The 23,349-nt window shown below is 41.0% G+C and overlaps 1 protein-coding gene across 29 annotated transcripts in view; it reads right to left on the reverse strand.

Moving 5' to 3' along the window:
• Nucleotides 1–23,349, reverse strand: part of Ptk2 (protein tyrosine kinase 2) — a 228,806-nt gene that overhangs the window by 181,975 nt on the left and 23,482 nt on the right. For all 29 annotated transcript variants that reach the window (XM_052747987.1, XM_052747980.1, XM_052747975.1 and 26 more), the window contains one exon: nucleotides 17,728–17,824. The gene's annotated coding sequence lies outside the window, so the exon portion shown is untranslated. The remainder of the gene's footprint in view (nucleotides 1–17,727; nucleotides 17,825–23,349) is intronic.

Genomic DNA, 23,349 nt, shown 5'->3' on the forward strand with positions numbered 1-23,349 from the left:
CACAGCCACAAATAACAAGAAACCTTGTCTCAAACAAGGCAGAAGGCCTAACACCTGAGGCTGTCCTCTGACCTCCTCATCTAAGCTATGGCACACCCTCCCACACAAAAAAAAGCACACACACACTCTGTGTAGTTATGGCTGGGCTGGAACTTGCTCTGTAAACCAGGCTGGCCTCAAACTAAGAGATCTGCATGCCTCTGCCTCTTGAGTGCTGAGATTAAAGGTGTGTGCCACCACCACCTGATACACACACCTAAAACTAAAAAAAAAAAAAAGCTTCTAAAGAAAAGTGATGAACTTCTAGTTTTAAAAAACTAAATAAAATTCCAGACAAAACCTGGAAAACAAAGTTAACAAATAAACTGCATGTATTTAAAATAACAGTGTGGTGGTATTGTTTTCCCCAAAATATTGTGTACCCTAATAAACTTATCTGGGGTCAAAGAACAGAACAGCCACTAGATACAGAGGCTAGAAAATAGTGGCACTCACACCTTTAATCCTAGCATTCCAGAGGCAGAAATCCCTGTGGATCTCTGTGAGTTGAAGGTCACAATGGAAACAGCCAGGCATGGTGAAACACACCTTTAATCCCAAAAGTGATGGCAGAAAGCAGAAAGGTATTTAAGGCATGAGGACCAGGAACTAGAGCTGGTTAAGCTTTTAGGCTTTTGACCAACAATTCAGCTGAGATTCATTCTGGATGAGGACTCAGAGGCTTCCAGCCTGAGGAAACAGGATCAACTGAGGAATTGGCAAGATGAGGTGGCTATAGCTTGTTCTGCTTCTCTGATCTTCCAGCATTCACCCCAATACCTGGCTCCAGGTTTGATCTTATTAATAAGACCATTTATGATTCATGCTACATAACAGGGACTGGAGAGATGGTTCAGAGGTTAACAGCACTGGCTGCTCTTCCAGAGGTCCTAAGTTCAATTCCCAGCAACCACATGGTGGCTCACAACCATCTGTAATGAGATCTGGTGCCCTCTTCTGGCAGGCAGGCATATATTCTGTATACATAATTTAAAAAAAAAAAAAAAAAAAAGACCATTAAAAAATAATAATAGCCAGTAGGGTGGTGCACACCTTTAATCCCAGCACTCAGGAGACAGAGCCAGGGAGATAGATGTCTGTGAGTTCAAGGCCAGTCTGGTCTACAGAGCGAGATCCAGGACAGGCACCAAAACTACACAGAGAAACCCTGTCTCAAAAAACCAAATAAATAAATAAATAGATAGATAGATAGATAGATAGATAGATAGATAGATAGATAGATAGATAGACAGATAGATAGATAAATAAATAAATAATAACAGGGCTTAGGTGGATGGTGGCAGCTCACACCTTTAATCCCAGCACTCAGGAGGCAGAAACATGTGGATCTCTGAGTTTGAGGCCAGCCTGGTCTACAGAGTGAGATCAGAACAGCCAGGGCTACACAGAGGAAACTGTCTCGAAAAAAACCAAATAAGTAGAAAATAATAATAATAATAATAATAACAATAACAATAACAACAACAGGGCTGGAGAGATGGCTCAGCAGTTAAAAGCAATTACTGTTCTAGAAGACCCAAGTTCAGATCCCAACACCTAAGTCAGGTGGCTCACAAGCACCTGTAATTCCAGCTTCAGGGTGAACTGGTCCCTCTGGCCTCCAGGTACCAGTACTCATATGGCCACATTCACATGCAGAAACACACACAATAAAAAATAAAATAAAAGCCACTATTTGTTATACAGGAACAAAGTTTTAGTTAATCAAGAAAAAGATGTAGATACAATTCCTAAAGAAACTACAAGCACTGTAGAAATTATAAATCTAACATTGTTTTGTTCTAATCTTAAAAACACAAGAAAATATAGTCAAGCATAGTAACATGTCATTAAACTCATCAAGGAGGTAGCCCAAACTCCGAGGTGAGGTTTTTTGTTTGTTTGTTTGTTTTGGTTTTTTGTTTTGGTTTTTCGAGACAGGGTTTCTCTGTGTAGCTTTGCGCCTTTCCTGGAACTCACTCTGTAGTCCAGGCTGGCCTCGAACTCACAGAGATCCGCCTGGCTCTGCCTCCCGAGTGCTAGGATTAAAGGTGTGCGCCACCACCAGCCGGCCGAGGTGAGTTTTTAACCACCAGGATTTATCTTGAGTATATTCTGTGAAGTCTCTGCTACAATGTTGGTGAGATTCTCAGACCATCTGCTCCAGGCCTATTTCTATTTTTTACATGTAAACTTCACTTCTAAAAACAGCCCTCTCTCATCACCCCTCCCCCTTCTCTAAAAAGATGCTTTCTTTTCTACCGATTTTGATAATGACTTGTATTGTCACCTTTCAAACGGAATACTGATAAAAGATCTTCTTAAGCAAAAATTTTGCCTTTGCTTAGCAATAACAATTATCTCTTCAAAAGCGGTAATGCTTAATTTGGCCCAACTTTTTTTTCCCTTAATTAAAAATTTTTTTCATATAATATATTTTGAACATGGTTTTCAACTTTCCCAACTCCTCCCAGATCCTTCCCTTGGTCCAATATTTAAAGTAAGTTGCTTGCCTCACAAACTTTAGACCAACAGCTGTGGAACTGCATGAGACTGGACTAGGCCCTCTACATACAAGAGACAGCTGTGTAGCCTGGTCTGCTTGAGGAGCCCCTGGCAGTGGGATCAGGATTTATCCTTGGTGTATGAGCTGACTTTCTGGAACCCATTACCTATGGTGGGACATCTTGCTCAGCCTTCATTCAGGAGGGAGGCTCTTGGTCCTGCCTTAACTGAATGTACCAGGCTTTGCTGACTCCCTATGGGAGCCCCAACCCTTTTGGAGAAGGGAATAGGGGGTTTGGTTAAGGGGGGGGGGGGGGGGAGGAGGGATGAGAGGGAGATCTGTGGTTGGTTGTAAAATGATTTAAAAAATTCTTAAATAAAAAAAGGGGAAAAAAGTAAGTTGCTCGCATATATGCAAACTCATGTTTCCAAGAGTTATGATAACTTTATTCAGAGGCAGTTTTTCAGTGCAGCATGTGATCTGAAGCCAAAGGCCTACTAAAGCACCCTGTAGAAAGCAGACCATACATATGAGAAATTTCTTTTCTTAAGAGTAAAACAAATCAAATACATCAGTGACACCTAGTGAATGAATGGTGGCAATCAAAATACAGGGATATGCAGGGATACAGTATGCCAGCTCGACAGAACCATGGCACTGTAGTTGCGGGTGTCACTATAATGTTCCTCTCCTGCACCAATGCCCATTCTGCACACCCACTGGTGTGGACTAGTCCATAGGCTAGTCCAAGAGTCTCCCTAAAATGAGAAGAAAGGAGAAAAAGGAAAAAGAAGGGACAACAAATATCAATGAAGCATGTGTCAGGCCTGGATGGTCACTGCAGGTGCACAACGGACTACATGAACAAAGAGAAATACCTAAGGCATCAGTGAAGCATACCTCTGCTTGAGTCTGCAAGGACCTTTCCTGAGGATTCACTGAGGGAAGACGACTTATCCTGAATGTAGAGGGCACCATCTCATGGGCTGTAGTATTGATGAATAAAGTACAGAAAAGGAGAAAAGACTGTTGAACTGAATATCAGTATTTTTTGTTCTCTGCCCAAGTAAGCTCCTACTGCCATAGCTGCAAGCTGCACCTGTGGCCATGTACCCTCAAACCATGAAAATTTTGCAAGACATAGGGATTTGGAGTTATATAGCTCTGGTTCTTTGGACCTAGAGTCACAAGCCTCTGAAGGGTTTCTGTTATTTTTTTTTTCATTCTTTCTTATAAAACTGCCTACAAAAATTTAACAAAATCCTTTTTTAAAGATTATTTGAAGACACTGAAAAGTCAGCCAAAGCAGGCCAAACCTTCAGAATGTCCTCTTGAAAATTCTCGTAGTATCTGGCATGTGCCATGATTCTGCACCCTCTTGCCTGGCATCTTGCCCTGCTCTGGACTTCAGGACTGCGGATTAAGCATCTGGCAATGTAAATGATATGCTCAGAGCATAAGCTGCTACAAATTTAAGGGAAAAGTGGAACAAATAATATCAATATAAATCTATTTTTTAATTTATTATATTTTATTTACTTACTGTATGTGAGCGCACAATTGCATGTATCACTGAACATGTATAAAAGTCAGAACAACTTGCAGGTGTTGGTTATTTCCTCCCATCACGTGGGTTCCAGGGATGGAATCAAGTCATGAGGCTTGGTGTCAAGCACCTCTACCCACTGAGCCATCTATCTCCTTACTCCCATCTCTAAATCTAAATGTAAATCTGTGGTAGACTGAAAAGATACTGTAATGGTCCAAATTCATTGTCAATTTAACAAGATTCAGAGTCACCAGGGAAACATAGCTGTAGGTATGTCCACCAAGATGTTTCTAGAAAGATTTAAGTAGAGAGGAAGATTCACCTGAATATGGGTAACATCGCTCTATTGAACTGGGGTCCTGGGTTGAATAAAATGGAAAAAGCAAACTGAGTACTAGCACTCATCTCTATTTCCTGGCAGTGAATGAAATATAACCAGCCACCTTATGTTCCTGCCACACCCTCCCCACCATGATGTAATAAAACTTTCAAACTAAGAGGCAAAAAAACCCCTTCTTGTTATTTTTTCTTGGGTATTTATTTTGTCACAACAACAAAAACTAACACACATGCACTACAACAGGAGACTCCAAGAAGCCAAGGCAACCTCCCTGGGAGGAGGAAAACAAAACCGCTGCAGGGCTGCAGATACAAGATTCCTAGATTAGTCTGTGAGTCCACTGCCCTGTGATTCAATGCTCCCCAAGCCAGCCAGGCCCAGCTCTAGTGACAAAAGCCTTACTGACATGTAGCTGAAAAATAATTTGGAAGAGGCATTCCAGAGAAGGCAACAACAATAACAAAATCCATACTCCATCCTTATTGTCTTCAATAGTTTTAAGGCAGGGTTTTAAAACGTTGCAAGTCGCTGGGCGGTGGTGGCGCACGCCTTTAATCCCAGCACTCGGGGAGGCAGAGCCAGGCGGATCTCTGTGAGTTCGAGGCCAGCCTGGTCTACAGAGCGAGATCCAGGATAGGCACCAAAAATACAGAGAAATCCTGTCTCGGGGAAGAAAAAAAAAAACCTAACTCACCAAAATCATCCCTGTGGGTATTCTGAAGCCACAAGTTTGAATCTTCTGAAAAACCCACAACAAGGTTCTTGAGTGTGTCTCAGCCTTTCCCTGAGTACCTTTCTATTAATTTCTGCTGAAACCCATTAAACCTCTTCTTAATAAATTTCAAATCTGCTTCAAATTGGCCTGTCATGAAATTCTTTCCTGTGGTGAAGTCAAGAATCTCATCTTTACAGTTTCTAAAAAGAACTCCTCAGGCTGCTGGCAGCACAGCTGTCTGTCTAGTTCCTGACAGGACTGACTCCCTTGACATATGCCTTTAGTCATCAAGTTAATAGAGAAGAGAAGCAGCAGCAGTGCAGATTTGTTCCATGTACTATCCTGACCCTAAGGAAGACCCAATATCCTCTCTGGGACAGGTAGGCTAAAAATGAATAACTTTGATCCAATCATCAGAAAACCTGATACAAACCCAAATTAAGGAAAAGCCTAAAAACAGCCTATATCCTTCAAAATCATCCACGCAGAAAAACATACCTCAAGTGAAAAGACTAAGGAAGCAAAACTGGATATTGTCTGTGACTGGACTGGACCCTGTATCAAGGGGAAGAACTTCTGTGTTCTCTCAGGGTTAATGGAGGAGATCACTGCATTGTGATTTCTATCTTGAAACTTTTGAAGTAGATACTAAAGTGTTCTATATATGTGACAAATACATTTAGTGATGTTTATTTTGTAGACTTTTTATTTCTCCTATGCCTTTTGTTCATTTTGTACAGTGATAGGTATTTTCCTTCTGTAGTGTATAGAATGGTATACCCATAATCTAAGTGGTCCACTGTTTACTTAAATATCAGGCAGTGTGTTATCATACTTTTCAAGTAAGGTTATCTGTAAAATGGTAGTGGGTTTTTGTTGCTGGCTTTGTTTTTCAGATTTTCACAAATTCCCTTGAGATATGTGCCTGTAATTCTTTTTTGCTTGGATGTTAGTAATGATTCAGGGATACATTTGAACTTAGATTCCTCATGTATCCACCTTCTGAGTACAAGTCCAAAGGTAGATGATGTACTCCCATCATGTATGCTTTTTTCAACAAAATTTAACTATGTTAATGTTATAATGCTTAATGGAAGAGAATAAAAGAAACATTAAATACCGCAAAAAAAAAAAAAGAGAGAGACACAAAAGGGGAACTGGGGAGATGGCTCAGGGGTTAAGAGCATTGACTGCTCTTCCAGAGGTCCTGAGTTTAATTCCCAGCAACCACATGGTGGCTCATAACCATCTGTAATGTGATCTGGTGCCCTCTTTCTGGCCTGCAGGGATATATGCAGGCAGAATACTGTATACATAATAAATAAAGAAATCTTTAAAGAGAGAGAGAGACAGACAGACAGACAAATGGCTGTTAGACACAGACTATACTGAGGCAAAAAAGAGGGAATGGGGCAGAGGAGATTCCAGAGATTAGCACGTAAGAAAAGGTGGCAGCAGAGGAAGACTGGAAGCCCGACCCAGCTAGGCTTCATTTTGTACAATTTATGGTACAAAGACACAGGAACATCCAGTAGCTACCTTCCAGACTCAAAACTGCCTATAACAGCCGGGCGGTGGTGGCGCACGCCTTTAATCCCAGCACTTGGGAGGCAGAGCCAGGTGGATCTCTGTGAGTTCGAGGCCAGCCTGGGCTACCAAGTGAGTCCCAGGAAAGGCGCAAAGCTACACAGAGAAACCCTGTCTCGAAAAACGGAAAAAAAAAAAAAAAAACTGCCTATAACAATACCACAGATCTGCATGTAGCAAATGTAAAAATTTTTTAATTTGACAATTATTTCATTGGCGTTGTAAAAGCATCCTTGTTGCCAGCAAACATTGACTGGGGTTTTTTAGGGTAAAGTGCATGACGTCTGAATTTACTCTCAAAGAGTTCAATAAAAATAAGTACTTATGGGGCTGGAGAGATGGCACAGAGGTTAAGAGCACTGGCTCCTCTTCCAGAGGTCCTGAGTTCAATTCTCAGCAACCACATGGTGGCTGACAACCATTTATAATGAGATCTGGTGCCCTCTTCTGGCTGCAGGCATACAAGCAGACAGAACACTATATATAATAAATAAATAAAATCTTTAAAAAAATAAATACTTAACACAAATCTATATAATATGTAAATGCATATTTAAATGGAGGGGAGAAGGAGTATGTGTGCTTAGATGACAAAATATTAATGGCTGGTGAGACATTATTACTATTTCACTTCCTGAGTCTCCTCCAACAAATGAAAAAAAAGTTTTCAAAATAAAAAAAACTTCCAGAGTCAGGCTTAATGGCACATGCCTATAATCTCGGGGGCTTAGGAGGTAAGAGACCAGAGGATCATTGTCAGTTTGAGGCCAGCCTGGTCTACCTAGGGAGTTCCAGGCCAGCCAGGCTATATAGGGAGGTCCTGTCTTAAATTATAAAATAAATTAAATAACAAAACAAAACAAGGTAGGCAAGCAACTAAAAGGGTTGCTGTTACCAGCTTTTAGACCATGGAAGGCAGTCTTAATGACCAGAGGGTCTGTCTAGGTTTGTGCAGGCCTGTGTCTAAGGGGTGATATCTTTATTATTTAATTGTGGTGGGAAGATCCCCACTGTGGGTGACACCATTCCTAGGCAAGGGATTCTAAACGCTGTAAAAATGAGATGAGCACTAACATACATACATTAATTCAGTGCTCTCTAATGTAAGTGGCTAACCACTTCCAAGTCCTTGCCCAATGGTGGAATTGTAGGACAAATAAACCCTTTCTCTGCCCAACTGCTTTTATTGGCATATATAATCACAGCAAAAAGGAATGAAAAGACACTGAGGGAAAGGTACAGACTATGAAGCTTGGTATTTAATCCAGGTCTTCACAGTGAGGACCCTGAAGGCAGAAAAACTAAAGTGAGGTTGGTATCTGTTTTGCAGTGCTGGGATCAACCCCAGATTTCATGTGCGTTAGGCAAGCATTCTATGGTAAGTTTTAATACATTTTATGTAAGGTCTGTTAAAATTCTTTTCTAACATAAGAAATAAACTTTTTTTTTACATTTATATTCCACCTCTTTTTCCTTTCTTCTCTATAAAGTGTGTTGGGGCACTGAGACAGGTTCTCATGTACCCCAGGCTGGCCTCAAAGTATTAATTCTCTAGCCTCTCTCTCACTACTGGAATCACAGGAGTGTACCACCACACCCAGCTACTAGCCCCATCTTTATTTTAGTACCACTCTGCATTTATGCTAGTCGTTCAATGAAAATAGGTCATAATGCAACATTTTGGAAGACACTTTAAATGGTGATTAACTCACTGTGTGCAGTACACCATCACACACTAACTCCAACTGGATCAATGTAGTATGTGTGGTTATTCCACACTGCAGCTGCAGGCAACGACAACCGCAGTGTGACTGCCACCTGGCTGAAGCAACTGCCAGTGTCTTCAGACACACAACATGCCTTAAGCTTCCAAAACTAAAATTAATGCAGCCACCTCCAGGGGAAAATGCTTGACAGAATGAGACAATGCACCGTGTAAAGCAGGATCAAATTGTCATCACCTTCTATTCCCAAATACCAACTGTCCGAGAGGCTATCAGCAAGTACCTACAATACATCATCATCTAACTATCCTACACTATGGCTACATCAGCACACAGCGAGCTAGAGATATAAGGCAGGCTGCACACAGAGAAGCAAGTGCACTGTGGAAGTAGAACCACCCTAAGAAGTCCAACTCCAGTGTGCCTCATTGTCTTGAGGACTCTTCTCACCACACCACACATTACAGTGCTGCCACAGCCTGGTAATAAAGGCTCGACATTTAAGAATGACCTTATTTCCAAAAGTCAAATAAAGAACTGATTCAAACATCGGTTACACACATATTTTCTAATTCTTCTCCCACTCATTGCTGTGGCTTTTAAAGCAACATTTTATGAGGGGAAAATGCTACATAGTTGCTCAATGGAGTACCAAAAACTACCAAAAGGAAAAAAAAAAATCAATAAACTTTCATGAATATTTTTAAGAATTTCAATTCATCCCCAGCATTGTGACACACATCTTTAATCCCAGCATTTGGGAAGCAGAGGCAGGCAAAACTCTGAATTCACAGATAGCCTGATCTACATTGTAAGAACCTGTGAGTTCAAGGCCAGCCTAGTCTCCAAAGCAAGTTCGAGGACAGCCAGAGTAACTACACAGAGAAGCCCCCCACCCCACCCTAAAGAAAGAAAGAGAGGGAGAGGGAGAGGGGGAGGAGGAGAGGGAGAGGGGGAGGGGAGGAGGGGGGGAGGGAGAGAGGGAGAGAGGGAGGGATCTGTCTCAAAAAGAAAAAAAGGGAAGGTAATTAGTTAAATGTGCACCTGTAATTAATTCTTAGGTTCAGGAAGGTGTACTTCTTGCTATGCATTTTCTCACTTCTAGCAATTTAAAGATAATTGTGTTCTATTACAATAGCTGATTAACTGAAGACTGTTTGATTATATTTATCACATGAATATCAGAAAGAATATTTTTATTAACTTAAAGCTGGCAAAACATCTCCAGAGCTACCACAGCTTAAACAACACAGGAGAATCCTAATATAATTTAACTTCTAAAATACCCATCACCTGTGCTAATTAAAACAGAGCCTCCATAATACACCATTTTCTTACACCTGAAGAAATGCCTTTCGGTCAGAATGAATCAGATTACACAAACCAAAGAAGCACTCCGAAATTACTTATTTTCAGAAGGCATGTCTATGCTGAAAATTGTCCTATGCAAATAATACAGGAAAAAGTCTATTTTGATCCAACTGGAAAGAAAAACTGAGTTCAAACTACTCTGTTCACATGTTAATATCCACAGAATAAGTGACTTGTGTTTAATAAATAACATTCTCCAAGACAGGCAGGCGAATCTCTGTGAGTTTGAGGCCAGCCTGGTCTACAGATCGAGTTCCAGGACAGGCTCTGAAGCTACAGAGAAACCCTGTCTTGAAAAAAACAAAGGCCGGGCGGTGGTGGCGCACACCTTTAGTCCCAGCACTCGGGAGGCAGAGCCAGGCGGATCTCTGTGAGTTCGAGGCCAGCCTGGGCTACCAAGTGAGTCCCAGGAAAGGCGCAAAGCTACACGGAGAAACCCTGTCTCGAAAAACCAAAAAAAAAAAAAAGAAAAAAAAAGTAAATAAGTAAATAAATACATAAACAGATCAACAACTAACATTCGCCCTTTTGTGTTTTCTTTTGATTTTTGTTCTAGTTGCATTTTGTTGCTATGATGAAACATTCTGATCAAAAGCAACTTCAGAGAGAAAGGGGTTATTTGACTCACACTTTCAGGTCACAGTCCGTCACAGGAGGAGGCAACAATTGTGGAAACATTGCTGATACTAAGCTAGCCTTTTTTTAAACAGACATTTATTTATCTATTTATTTTGTGTGTGCCTGTGAGTATGGATAGGTATTTTCATAGAGGTGAGCACGGTACTGTGAGATGACAGAGATAAGACAACTTATTAAGAAGAGTCTGTTCTCTTCTACTATGTGAGTCTAAAAGATTAAACTCAGGTTGTCAGCCTTGGTGGCAGACGCCTGTCCCCATGAGCCATCTCACTAGCTTTCTTAGACAACCAGTATCATTTAGGGATGATAATGCTGGGCCCTCCTCCATCAATTAATAATCAAAACAATCCCCCATGGATTTGCTCACTGCCCAATCTGATCTAGGCAATTCCTCAAGCAAGGATTTCCCCTCAGATGACTCTAAATTGTGTCAAGTACACAATTAATTCTAAGTAGGGTATTGTTTTCTGAGACTGTCTTATATACAGTCCAGGCTGACACCAAACTCTCAATGATCCTCCTACCTCAGCTCCCCAAATTCTGGGATTATAATGTATACCATCACACCCAGCCACTGTTCCCTTTTTTAAAGGCTTGCCTCTCTGGTAGAGCAGTTCCATGGTTTCTGACAAACACCAGTGCTGAGGAGCAGCACACTGAAGACACAGGCTCCTCTCTCTCACCCTAAGTACTGCCTTCACAACCTTTTTTACAGGTTCCCCTCAGTACCTGACAGTCACTGATCTGCTCTTATGGATCAGTCAGATTTATTTACATAATTTATGTATATGAATGGTCGGTCTGCATAATCAGATCACATTATAGATGGTTGTGAGCCACCATGTAGTTGCTGGGAATTGAAGGTTCTGGAAGAGCAGCCAGTGCTCTTAACCTCTGAGCCATCTCTCCAACAGAAAGTCTTTTTTTTTTTTTTCTTTCTCTGATCAGTCTTAAACAGAACCATCATCACACAATGGTGTTCCTTATAATAGTTCACCCCTTCTGTTGTTTGCCATTAACAGTTAACTGCTTGGCACTGCTAAATCGTTTCTACTGTAGGGCTGTACCAAAACACTTGGGAGCCAGAAGCATGCAGATCTCTGAGTCTGAGGCCAGTCTGGTCTATATAGTGAGACCCTGTCTCAATTAGAAAGACAGAAAGTGGGGGAGGAGGGAAGGAGGGAAGGAGGGAAGGAGGGAAGAAGAGAAGGAGGGAGGGAAGAATATGCCCTACAGGCTTGCCTGTTTGCAACCTGATCTTATGGAAGAAAATTCTCAGTTGAGGTTCCCTCCTCTCAGGTGACTTTACCTTGTGTCAAGTTGACATAAAACTAGCCCCAACAGCAGTTATTCCAGATGGTATTTTCCCCAGTAAAAATGGTATGACTGACCCTGAGAGAAATTACATGACTTGTAAATTGTTAAACTTGTGAAGCTTTGTTTCTGTTTCACATTTGGGAGATTTGTAGACTTGCAATTGTATTATGTTGCTGCTAGATCTAGTATTAAGTCAAGAATAAGTATGCTGATAAGGGATTCATAATCTCTCTTCCAGTGTTGGTATCAGTGAATATTCGGTTTTATTTTTGTTTAAAAAATTTTATATTCATTTTGTGTATGTATATGTGTGTGGGTGTGCATGTGGAGGTCAGAGGACAACTTGTACAAGTCTGTTCTTTCCTTTTCTTTTTTCTGTTTTTAGTTTTTCCACACAGGGTTTCTGTGTAGTCTGGGCTGTCTTGCAACTTACTCTGTAGACCAGGCTGGCCTCAAACTCACAGATTCTCCTGTCTCTGTCTTACAAGTGCTGGAATTTAAGGTGCGCACCACCATTGCCCGGCATGGTTCTTTCCTTTTCATGTGGGTCTTGAGGCTCAAACTCAAATCATCAGACTTGGCAACATGTGCCATTACTCACTGAACCATCTTGCCTCCCCAGACATTTGTTTTTAACGTTTTGTATAATTCTAGACATGAGAGCAGAATAGAAGCTGTGCAGAGAGAGAACTATCACAGAACAGTAAGTGTATAAACTAAGGAGTTTCGTGGACATAGATCCATTTCTTTTCATCAAAGATTAATTATCAGCTGGTTGTAGATTCTTCCCGGACCCTGGGAGGGAACTATCAAGGAGCTGGACCCCCTTAGTCTCCGATGTTTGTAGCAGGAATGTGGGGGACAGTTGAGGTAGTTTTTAGGTACAGACCTGCATTTCTCTGAAACAGGGAATGTGGCTGTCACTGGAGTGTGGGAGAAGGTACTGCCAAGAGTTGTAGATGTGCTGGTAGCAAGAGGTTTGTGGTTGAGGAAAGGCAAAACTTTGCAGCATAGAAAAGTTGGTCCTGGAATGATGGGCTCAGTTGCAATTGGTGAGAATTAAACTAGAATATGCCTGTTTTTAAGGTAGTAATGTTTTGTCTAGTGGTAGCTCTCAGCAGCCCATATAGAATCTGGAAGGAGGCCCTGAACGTGCATTGAGTCATGGGATGGGCTCTTTCTAGGCTGATTGATTGTAGGGACAATAAGAGCTGGTGCTGTTAGATGGTGCAGTTAAGTTCAGGAAATGTTTGCTGAGTTCATATTAAGTGCCAGTCCCACGGTACTTTTAATTGCTTTAAGTAGAGACATCAAGAAACAAAACAGGATTGTCTTGAACAGAGTGGTAAAGCAGCTAATGAGCTGTGACCCTAAGGAGTACTCCATGTTATACACTGGAAAGTGAGGACAGTGGGGGAATTTATGCCATAGTTTGTAGTTAGGGTTTGAGGCCTACATAGGATGGTCACAATAATCCTTGATGCTAAATGAGATGTGAGCCAGATGTGGCAGAGATGAATGTATTAGCCACATAGATTCATGGGAGAAAGAACGTTGTAGTTGAATGAACAGCAGTGCAGACAGAATGTGCAATGTTAGGTGGGCTGAGTCATTCTTGTTGAGGGAGTCTGATTGACTCAGAGCTCATGACAAGATACATTCACTGAGATGCTATGGAGGGAATCAGGTGTGAAGCAGAGGTAACATGGGCTAGGGCACTAGCAATCTAAGAAGTGGACCTAGGATATCAAGACAATAGAATTGGTTGGTAGCTTGTGTGTGGGCAGAAGAAAAGAGGTAGAGCTGAGTGTGAGAGAGACTTATGATCTGGGTATACCCACTACTCAGGCATGCAGTCACTCCATGTGTCTGCTAGGTGCTGTGCATGAAGCCCAATATATAAAGTGCATGGTATTATGACCACTGTGTGTGAGGAAGGTCAGGTTGAGAAAGCTGCTTTCCTAAGAATGAGTAGGTGGCACATGCTAAAGCTGGTAGTGTGTGTGGATTCCAGCTGTCTTTGAGAATATCCTTTATCCTGTGTCACTCTGAAACCTTAAGTGAGCAGCACTCTGTGCTCTTTGGCCTTTATTTCCTAAGAAACTTAAAAATAGGGAAGGAGGGGTTAGACAGATAGCTCAATGGTTAAGCACTGGTTACTCTTTCAGAGGATCCAGACTCTATTCCCAGCTCTCAACCATTCATAACCCCATTTCAAGGGGATCTGACACCTTTTTCTGGCCTCTGTGGGTACTGCCACAGTATATATATATATATACACATATATACATATAGGCAGAACACTCCCATCACATAAAATAATACGAATTTTAAAAAATTAAAATAAATAGGAAAGGATAGTATGGTTTGGTCCTAGGAAATTACTTGTATACTATTTGAAATGCCTCTGCTAAACACTTCTGCAATGGGTTTTTTTCAGTTTGTTGTAATCATAAACCCTCCTTTCAAATGGTGCATGTACTTGGATCAGAAGTTGGATAGTGCTGAAATGCCCAGACAGAAATAGGAGGCTTCTATCCTGCCCACCAAGAGTTTCCAGAGACTCTCGGATTCAGCTCTTTGTTTTAGCTGTTGCTTTCAGCAATTTCAATCCCTGTTCCATTACAGGAATTCTGTGCTTGTTGTCGATGTGTCAATCTTAATGCCAGGGCAGGTGGGGGAGTTTTTATCTATAATTTACTTCTTTTTTGCATGACATTTCTGAGATGTACAAAAACACCAGTTGATCACAATAGGACACTGACAGACAAAAGAAAAGTCACTATGTAGACCAGGTTGGCCTCAAATTCACAGCGACCCTCCTGCCTCTGCCTCCGTTTTCCTAGGATTAAAGGCATACACCACCATACCCAGCCCAAGTAATCATGCTTAACCACTTAGCCATCTCTCCAGGCCACATACCTAGCTTTTTACATGGAGTCTTGGCATTTGAACTCACATTTTTATAGTTGCTTTTCCCCAGCTTTTACTTAATTCTATATAGCAGCCCAATAAGGTAGTGATTTTATGTTCCCATTTTGTAGATAAGAAACTGACTCTAGAGTTAAAAAATATGCCCAGAGTTCCTTACAGCCATGCCAACTTCTCTAGTCTTTTTCATCAAAGCTTAAGTTTTGTGCTTACTCAACTATATAGGTGGTAGTCACACTTTTAACAGACAGGAGAACAGTGTCATTTACCAAGCTACTAATGTTTCTTCTAATTTGCATTTCCATTTTGAATGCATTTTGAACTTATTATCATGTCTGTAAAGCTTGCAAATAATGCTCAGTTCCTTGTTTCTGCTGACAGAAGAGTGTAGCTTCATCAAATACTTGTAAACATCAAGCACGGTAGTATGTGCTGTACGCCCAACATTCTATGCATATATAAAATTACAGACACACACACACACACACACACACACACACACACACACACTTATATCATTATGTATATAACATACATACACTGTGCTGCGTGCGTGCGTGCGTGTGTGTGTGTGTGTGTCTGTGTATGTATATATATATATGTATAAATATAAATATAAGTATGTATAAATATAAATAAAAGACAGGGTCTCACCATGTACTCCTGGCTGGCCTGGGCTGTCTTTAAACTCACAGAGCTCTGCCTGTCTCTGTCTCCTGAGCACTGAGGTTAAAAGTGTGCATCAGTACGCTCTGCAGTTGTCCGTATCTTGAGTATAGGCACATTGTGACCAGCTGCCTCATACTCCTGCCACTGTGCCTTCCATTCCATGATGACTGTACCTTTACTGTGAGCCATAGTAAACCCCTTTTCCTTGGGCTGCTGCTTTATTTATTATTTTTTAAATTTGTATCATGTATACAGTGTTCTGTCTGCATGTGTCCCTGCAGGCCAGAAGAGGGCACCAGATCTCAATACAGATGGTTGTGGGCCACCATGTGGTTGCTGGGAATTGAACTCATGACCTCTGGAAGAGCAGCCCATGCTCTTAAACCCTGAGTCATCTCTCCAGTCCGGGTTGCTGCTTTTTTTAAAGAGATTTGTTTTATTTTTGAGATTATAATATAATTGCATCATTTCCCCCTTTCCTTCCTCCAAACCTTCCCATGTATTCCCCCTTGCTCTCTTTCAAATTCACAGCCTCTTTTTCTTTAATTTTTGATGTTTGTGTGTGTGTTCCTAAACATATAATACAACCTGTTCAGTCTGCATGTTTCTTGTATGTATATGTTTTGAGGACTGACCATTTGGTACTGGATAACCAATGGACATGCTCTTCCCTGGAGAAGACGATTTCTCTCACTCTCAGCATTTCTTAGTTGCCTTTTGAGTTGTTTGTCAGAGGTTTGTCATAGTAGTAAGAAAGCAAGCAAGTCTCAGCTTCACAGTGAGTTTAAGGCTGGCCTGGACTATATCACATCCTTGTACAAAAAGCAAAACAAATGCTCAAAGTGGGGACAAGTTTCCTTTCCTGACCCTAGAAGTAGGCAGGCTGCATTTTCTAGGATTCTTACATTCAGGTTGAGAGAGGGGCAGAGATGTGCTTTTTTCTTTCTCCTTGCTTTTGCACAGTGTGCCATATAGTTATATGGAGCAAATAGTATTCTGCAATGGTAAGGAGGCACTTTATTGTCCAGTTCCAATGAAGCCCATAAACTTTTCAACATTTCTTTATCAATAAACTATCAAAATCATGGTCAAGGTCAGTGATTGATGGGGAAGGGTCCAGCCCATGTAGGTGGTACCACCCACCACTGGGCTAGTGGTCCTGGTTCTACAAGAAAGCAGGCTGAACAAGCCAAAAGAGTAAGCCAGTAAGCAGAACTCCTCCATGGCCTCTGGATCAACCACTGCCTCCAGGCTCCTGTCCAATTTGAGTTCCTAGGTTGGCTTCCCTCAATGATGAACTGTGATAAGAAGAGTCAGTGACATAAACTCTTTCCTCCCCAAGTTGCTTTTGGTGTTCTATCACAGCAACAGTAACCCTAACTAACACAACTGTTAATGATACCAAGTGCTGAACATATATTACATGTATCTCACAGGGTCTTCATAACAATCTCCTAAGAGAAAAATCCGTAATAATCCCCTTCGTCCAATGAGAAACTAGGTTTAGGTAAAAAAAATAACAATAATAATAATAACTCAAAAGTGGGGTTGGGGCAATGGCTTAGTAAGTAGGCAAAGACTGCTTGCTAAGAACCTGAGTTTGCATCCCAGCACCCATGTTAAAAAGATGGTCATGACCACATGTGCCTGTATGTACGTATAGGAAAAAACATAACACACATGTGGTCTGGTCCTATCTGCAATTTCAGGCATCCACTTGGGGTTTAGAACTTATGCCCCAAATAAGCAGGAAGATATTACAAATAATCTAAAACAAAATCTGAAGTCGGCCCTCATGAAAGTAAAACACCAGTAAAGAACACTTTTCTAAAGCCACAGTTGCCAGTACCAACACTTACAACTTGGAAACTGTTAACTTCTCTATTATGAGTTTATATAAATGTGAAACAGAGAACAGCACAACTTGCTCCTGAGGTGGCTGTAAGAATTCAATAAGTAACTATCATTCAGAGTGTTTACAATGTCCAGAGCCATTTCCAAGTACTGTTCTATGAATAATATTAGACACATACAAAGAATCCACACACAAGCCAGGCAGTGTTGGCGCATACCTTTAACCCCAGCTCTCGGGAGGCAGAGGCAGGCGGATCTCTGTGAGGCCAGCCTGGTCTACAGAGCAAGTTCCAGGAAAGGCGCAAAGCTACACAGAGAAACTGTCTCGAAAAACCAAAAAGAATCAACGCACAACTTACAGGTCTTTCCTGACCCTACCAATCAGTTATATTCTGCTGTTGCTGCTGTATGTCAGAGACTCTGGACAAGGGAAAGAAAAAACAGAAAGCAGCACCAAGACACAAACATAGTCAGAGAAATACTCACAGCTCAGAAGGCAGCAGTGACTTTGAGAAGAAATCAAATAGCTGTTTTTAAAAATACTCCTAGTATCTGTTTCCTCTTTTCATTGTAGTCCAGAGACCTGGAAGAGACAGGATGCACACATACATAAACATCTCTATTTCACTGCTATTTACTTCTTTATGTAACAGAGCTAGTAATGCTGGGTGAGTGCTCTAATACCAGCTTAACCATCCGCCCATTTCACTCCTCTGATAAAAGTTCTACCATGCTCACCTTCTTGTTCACAGTTCTCTTCCTGTCTACCATATAAACTGCTAGACAATGAGTGAATTTAAAGACAAACACATGGAAGCTATCTACAAACCTGAACCCAGTGAAGAGGATACACACAAGTAACTGAAAACTATTAGGTAATCAATAAGCATAACCTGCTGAGAAAAATGGCAAGGTTCAAGATAAGCAACAACATACAAACCTGCTTGTTCCCACTAAAACTAGGCTAAAGAGATAAAACAAAGCTCAAAAATCAAACACAGGTCAAAGAGAATTAAAAGGAACGAAAACTCTGATAAACTGAAAAAACTTCAAGACATTAAAACAAATAGGAATACAGGGGAGGGACAATATTCTGGACAATAGACAGACAATTTTAGACAGGTTTTTTTTGCGGGGTGGGGGCGTCAAGACAGGGTTTCTCTGTGTAGTTTTGGTGCCTGTCCTAGATCTCACTCTGTAGACCAGGCTGGTCTCGAACTCAGAGATCCACCTAGCTGTGCCTCCTGAGTGCTGGGATTAGAGCCGTGAGCCAGCAATTTTAAAATGGGAAGGCCAGCCAATGACTTACCAGACCATAGGCCAGCCACTGAAAAGACAAGGCACTAATTCCATTTCCACAGCAGAGTGAACCAAGGGTCAGAAGCAGTAGCATTGAGTGTAGTGACCTTGGGGTGTCAAGACTGCCCATGCTGCAGAGAATTTTGAGGTGTGAAGACTGCCCATGCTACAGAGAGGGCCCCAGAAGCCTGCCTCCAAATGATCCCCTCTCCCCACCTAAGAGAAGACCAAGAGTCACTCTCTGGAAAAGGCAGAGCACCTTTCACACAGAGGTAGACTGAGTCACTAATTCCAGCTCTGCACCACATAATACACTCAATCTGGCATCCAGAATCTTTATCCTGTAGGAAGGAAAACTGTTAGCCAAATAGGAAAGACTAGACACCAACACCGGATTCCCTGACAGAAGGTCTGTATAGAATATCCTGATGCAAAAACTCAAAGGCCCACACACATGCTTAAAGCTTCCAAAGAAGTTCTGAATTCATCACAAGGAAATAAAGATATAAGAAAAAGACGCCTAATCAGAAGATAGAGACAAACACAAGGAGTCGAGAGTCTAGTGAGGGCAACTTGGAAGAAACAGAAAAAGACACAAACTTTTAGTAACCTAGAGGTAGGACTCTGCCATTATGCAACAAAGACATAGGTTGTTCCTTGCATGAGCTCTCCACCATCCACACCAGGTGTGTATGATCTTGTACACGCAGGCACAACCACTGAGTTCATGTGTGCAACAGTACAGTTATAGCTATGTCCAGCAAATATTGTTTTGCTGCAGCTGTCCACTGCCTCTGGCCTGCCCCTTAAAAGCTACCTGCTCCAGTAGATGGTCCTATACCCATGCACATACAGACAATATTAAATGGATTAATCGGTTTGTTTGATTTAAAAAAAAAAAAAAAAGGCACAGAATGTCCGGGCAGTGGTGACACACACCTTTAATCCCAGCACTAGGGAGGCAGAGGCAGGCAGATCTCTCTGAAATGGAGGCCAGCCTGGTCTACAGAGTGAGTTCCAGGACAGAAAAAAAAAAAGCACACAATAAGTTATGAGGGAAAAATTGGAGGAGGGAAAGAGAATAAATTGGAGGGGATGGAATGGGGAATAGATCTGATCAAACATATTACATATATGCATTAATGAAAATTCTCAAAAAAAATTTAAGAGGATCAATCAACATTAAAAAAAAAAATGATACAGGATTTCTTTGTGTAGCCCTGGCTGTCCTGGAACTCACTCTGTAGACCAGGCTGTCACTGAATTCATAAGGATCCACCTGCCTCTGCCTCCCAAGTGCTGGGATTAAAGGCGTGAGCCACCACCGCCCAGCACTCTTTAAATTTTTTTAAAAGGTCTAATAATCAGGGGCTGAAGAGATGGCTCAGCAATTAAAACATACTCTTCCAGATGATCCAGGTTCCATTCCCAGCACCCACATGTCAGCCAATAACCAACCATCTGTACCTACAGTTCTGATTACCACAGACACTGTATACAAGTGGTATACACACATATACATGTATACACACATATACAAAACATGTATACACATAAAACATAAGTAAATCTTTTTAAAAACTAGTAACAAATCATAATCTTTCCCAATCCTACTGTCAAAGACATAGCTCAAGAACATTGTGCGTACTCTAAACTATGCTCCTTTACTGTTATTATGCCTCTTTCAATTTAACTTCTACCTCAGAGTAGTAAGTAAATGATATATTGGCTTTGTGTCTTAAATTTTTATGTCTATTTTCATCTTTTTTAAAGATCTATTTATTTTATATGTATGAAATTTTGTCTGAATGCATGTGTGTACACTACATGCAGGCCTTGTGCCCAAGAAGTGTCACCCAAGAGGGTGTCAGATCCCTTGAAACTGGAGTTATAGACAGTTGTAAGGCTGCATGTGGTGCTGGAAATCAAACCCAGGTCCCCTGGAAGAGCAGCCAGTGCTCTTAACCGCTGAGCCATCTCTCCAGCCCATAATTATTTTCTTGATTTTGTACTGTAAATAGAGATTAAGCAGTAAGAGCACTCCATTCTAGCAGCACTAAGGCCACTGAATACTTTCTATTTTAGCCAGGGGTAACTTCAGACATGTTATGTTCTAATTGTTCCTTAATCCAATCTTATTTAAGAATATAAACCAGTATATTTTAACTATGAAACTGGTAAAAATGTCAGTATGAGCTAATTCAAACAGGGCCTAAAATAGATAGTCTCTAAACTGTGTAATTAAAATGCTTACATTCTTTTGCTCCAGGTGGATAATGAAAAACCGAAACTTGGCTTATTACACAATGAAATACATTTTCAACTCTCCAAAGCTATCTATAAAATAAGAGTCCCTACCCTTTTTTGAATGAGTATATTTTAAGAGGAATACAAGCAGATAGCTGGGGTCCTAGAAATTCTTCTCTCATACACACCTTTTTGCTATTGCCACCATGCTTTGCAAGCTTCTCATTCTAATGCATAATTCACTTCAGACAGTGTTCCTACCATCTATCACTCACTAATCCATGTAACCAAACTAGTATCTACCATGTTAGCACTAACATGTTCAAGTAGTTGGCATGTTCAGTCCACTAATGCTGCTTCAATTTTACACAGAAGGAAATTAATGTTAAAGAAGCTAGCAAATTATCTAAGGTCACATGATAAACATGGATGAAATTAGAGATACAAGCACTGATTTCTTAGCACTGCTATTCTGCGTTCCTATATAAGCCACATCAACATTTCTGTTAAAACAAGTATGAGATGGAGAGGTGGTTGAGCACTGGCTGCTCTTCCTGAGGACCCAAGTTCAATACCCAGTACCCACATGGCAGATCACAACCATCTGTAACTCCAGTTCAAGGAAGGGGTGGGTGGGTGGGTGAGATCTGACATCCTCTTCTGGCCTCTGTGGACACCAGGCACATGCAAGCAGGCAAAACACCCATGCATCCTTTTTTTTGGGGGGGGGAGGGGGGGGTGTCCAAGACAGGGTTTCTCTGAATATCCCTGGCTGTCCTGGAACTCACTCTGTAGACCAAGCTGGCCTCAAACTCAGAGATCCACCTGCCTCTGCCTCCCAAGTGCTGGGATTAAAGGTGTGCACCACCACCACTTTTTTTTTTAACTTTCTTTTTTTTTACCTTTTCCCCCACGCACTTTTTTCAAAAAGTGCAAGCTAAGCTTTACAAAGAATCCATTGACAGAAGAGCTCTTCACAGAGGTGAGCAACATTGTCATGATGTACTGACAAGTTATAAGCTATCTGGCTGGGATTCAGCAAGTACGATTAACCCTTAGAAAAACATTTGGTGCTAACTGCTAAAGAAGGGCTAAACTCACGATTTCTTAACCAGTAACACCCTTTCTTAAGTCATTTTATTGGTGGCAGAAGGAGAGGCAAACCAATGCTGCTAGTTGTGTAACCTGAGGAGCTCCTTCAACAGACTTCTACTCGGGTAACAGAAACCCTGAGAATAATTTCAGAACCAGTCACTGTGAAGCAAAGCTGGGGATGGTTAAGAAAAGGAAATAGACACCCAATGGGTAGGTGAAGGCTGGGAGAAAAGGAAGCAGGGGAGAGGTGCTTAAATATCTTGAATGTATGTCATCTTATGGCTTTTGAAATTACATTGTTTAAAGGATTTAATTCATGACTGAGTCAAAGATTAAGTCGTTTTTAAAGAAAAAAACTGATATATTTCTTTTATCTTAGAATTCCCTCCAATAAATGAAATTGTAAGGTAGTTTAGGCTGTACACTGTCCAAGTTTACCAAAGAGAAAGGCATGCTGATAAGATTAAACTCAAAATTCATATACATTTGGCCTTAAGTATGGTTTATTAGTTATTTTAATTCCTTTTCCATTCCTCTCAGAAAAGTTTGTCATCTCTATATAGGTGTGGTGATTTATTGTTGATTTGACACAATCTAGATCTACTGGAAAGACCATTTTATTAAAGGTTTAACTAGGGGCTGGAGAGATGGCTCAGAGGTTAAGAGCACTGACTGCTCTTCCAAAGGTCCTGAGTTCAATTCCCAGCAACCACATGGTGGCTCACAACCATCTGTAACGAGATCTGGTGCCCTCTTCTGGCCTGCAGGCACACATGCTGTATACATAATAAATAAATCTAAAAAAAAAAAAAAAAAAAAAAAAAAAAAAGGTTTAACTAGATCAAACTGGCTTGCGGGCATGTCTGTGGGAAATTGTCCTGATTAGGTTGACACAGTGGCACCACCCCTAGGTCTGGATCCTGGGCTGTAAGAGTGGAAACAGTGAATTGAGTAGTAAGCATGCCATCATGAAATCCTCTTCTTCTCATTTTTGAACGATGTGACTAGCTGGTCCTGTCACCTGGACTCCCTTGGTATGATGGACTATAACTTGGAATGTGAAGTAAAAAAAAAACTTTCTTCCTCCAAGTTGCCTTTTTGTGGTGATACAGTATTATGAAACTATCTCTTACATTCTAAGAGACTGAAACTTCTGCTGGACCTCAAAACCCAGCTAATACATACTTTGAGATCACTTAAGACTGCTCTCCTGCTGTGTACTCAGCCTGTTTGTTTAATGTGCCTTTAAGAGAGCAGTGTAACAACCAACATTGCTTGTCTTGGATTTCTCATGTAATCAATTTTAAAATATAAGCTAATACAACATAGATTTAACTTTAAGTTATGTACTGTTCCTTGTCCCTGACCCAAAGTAATACATGTGCATACATGTGTGTATTATAGCAATAATTTGCTAAAAACTGCAAAACAAGTCCAAAGTGGCCTTGTACAATAAATATCCAACAT

The sequence above is a fragment of the Peromyscus californicus genome, unplaced genomic scaffold, assembly GCF_007827085.1.
Source record: "Peromyscus californicus insignis strain IS unplaced genomic scaffold, ASM782708v3 Scaffold_20__1_contigs__length_68692818, whole genome shotgun sequence".
NCBI classification, from domain to species: Eukaryota; Metazoa; Chordata; class Mammalia; order Rodentia; family Cricetidae; genus Peromyscus; species Peromyscus californicus.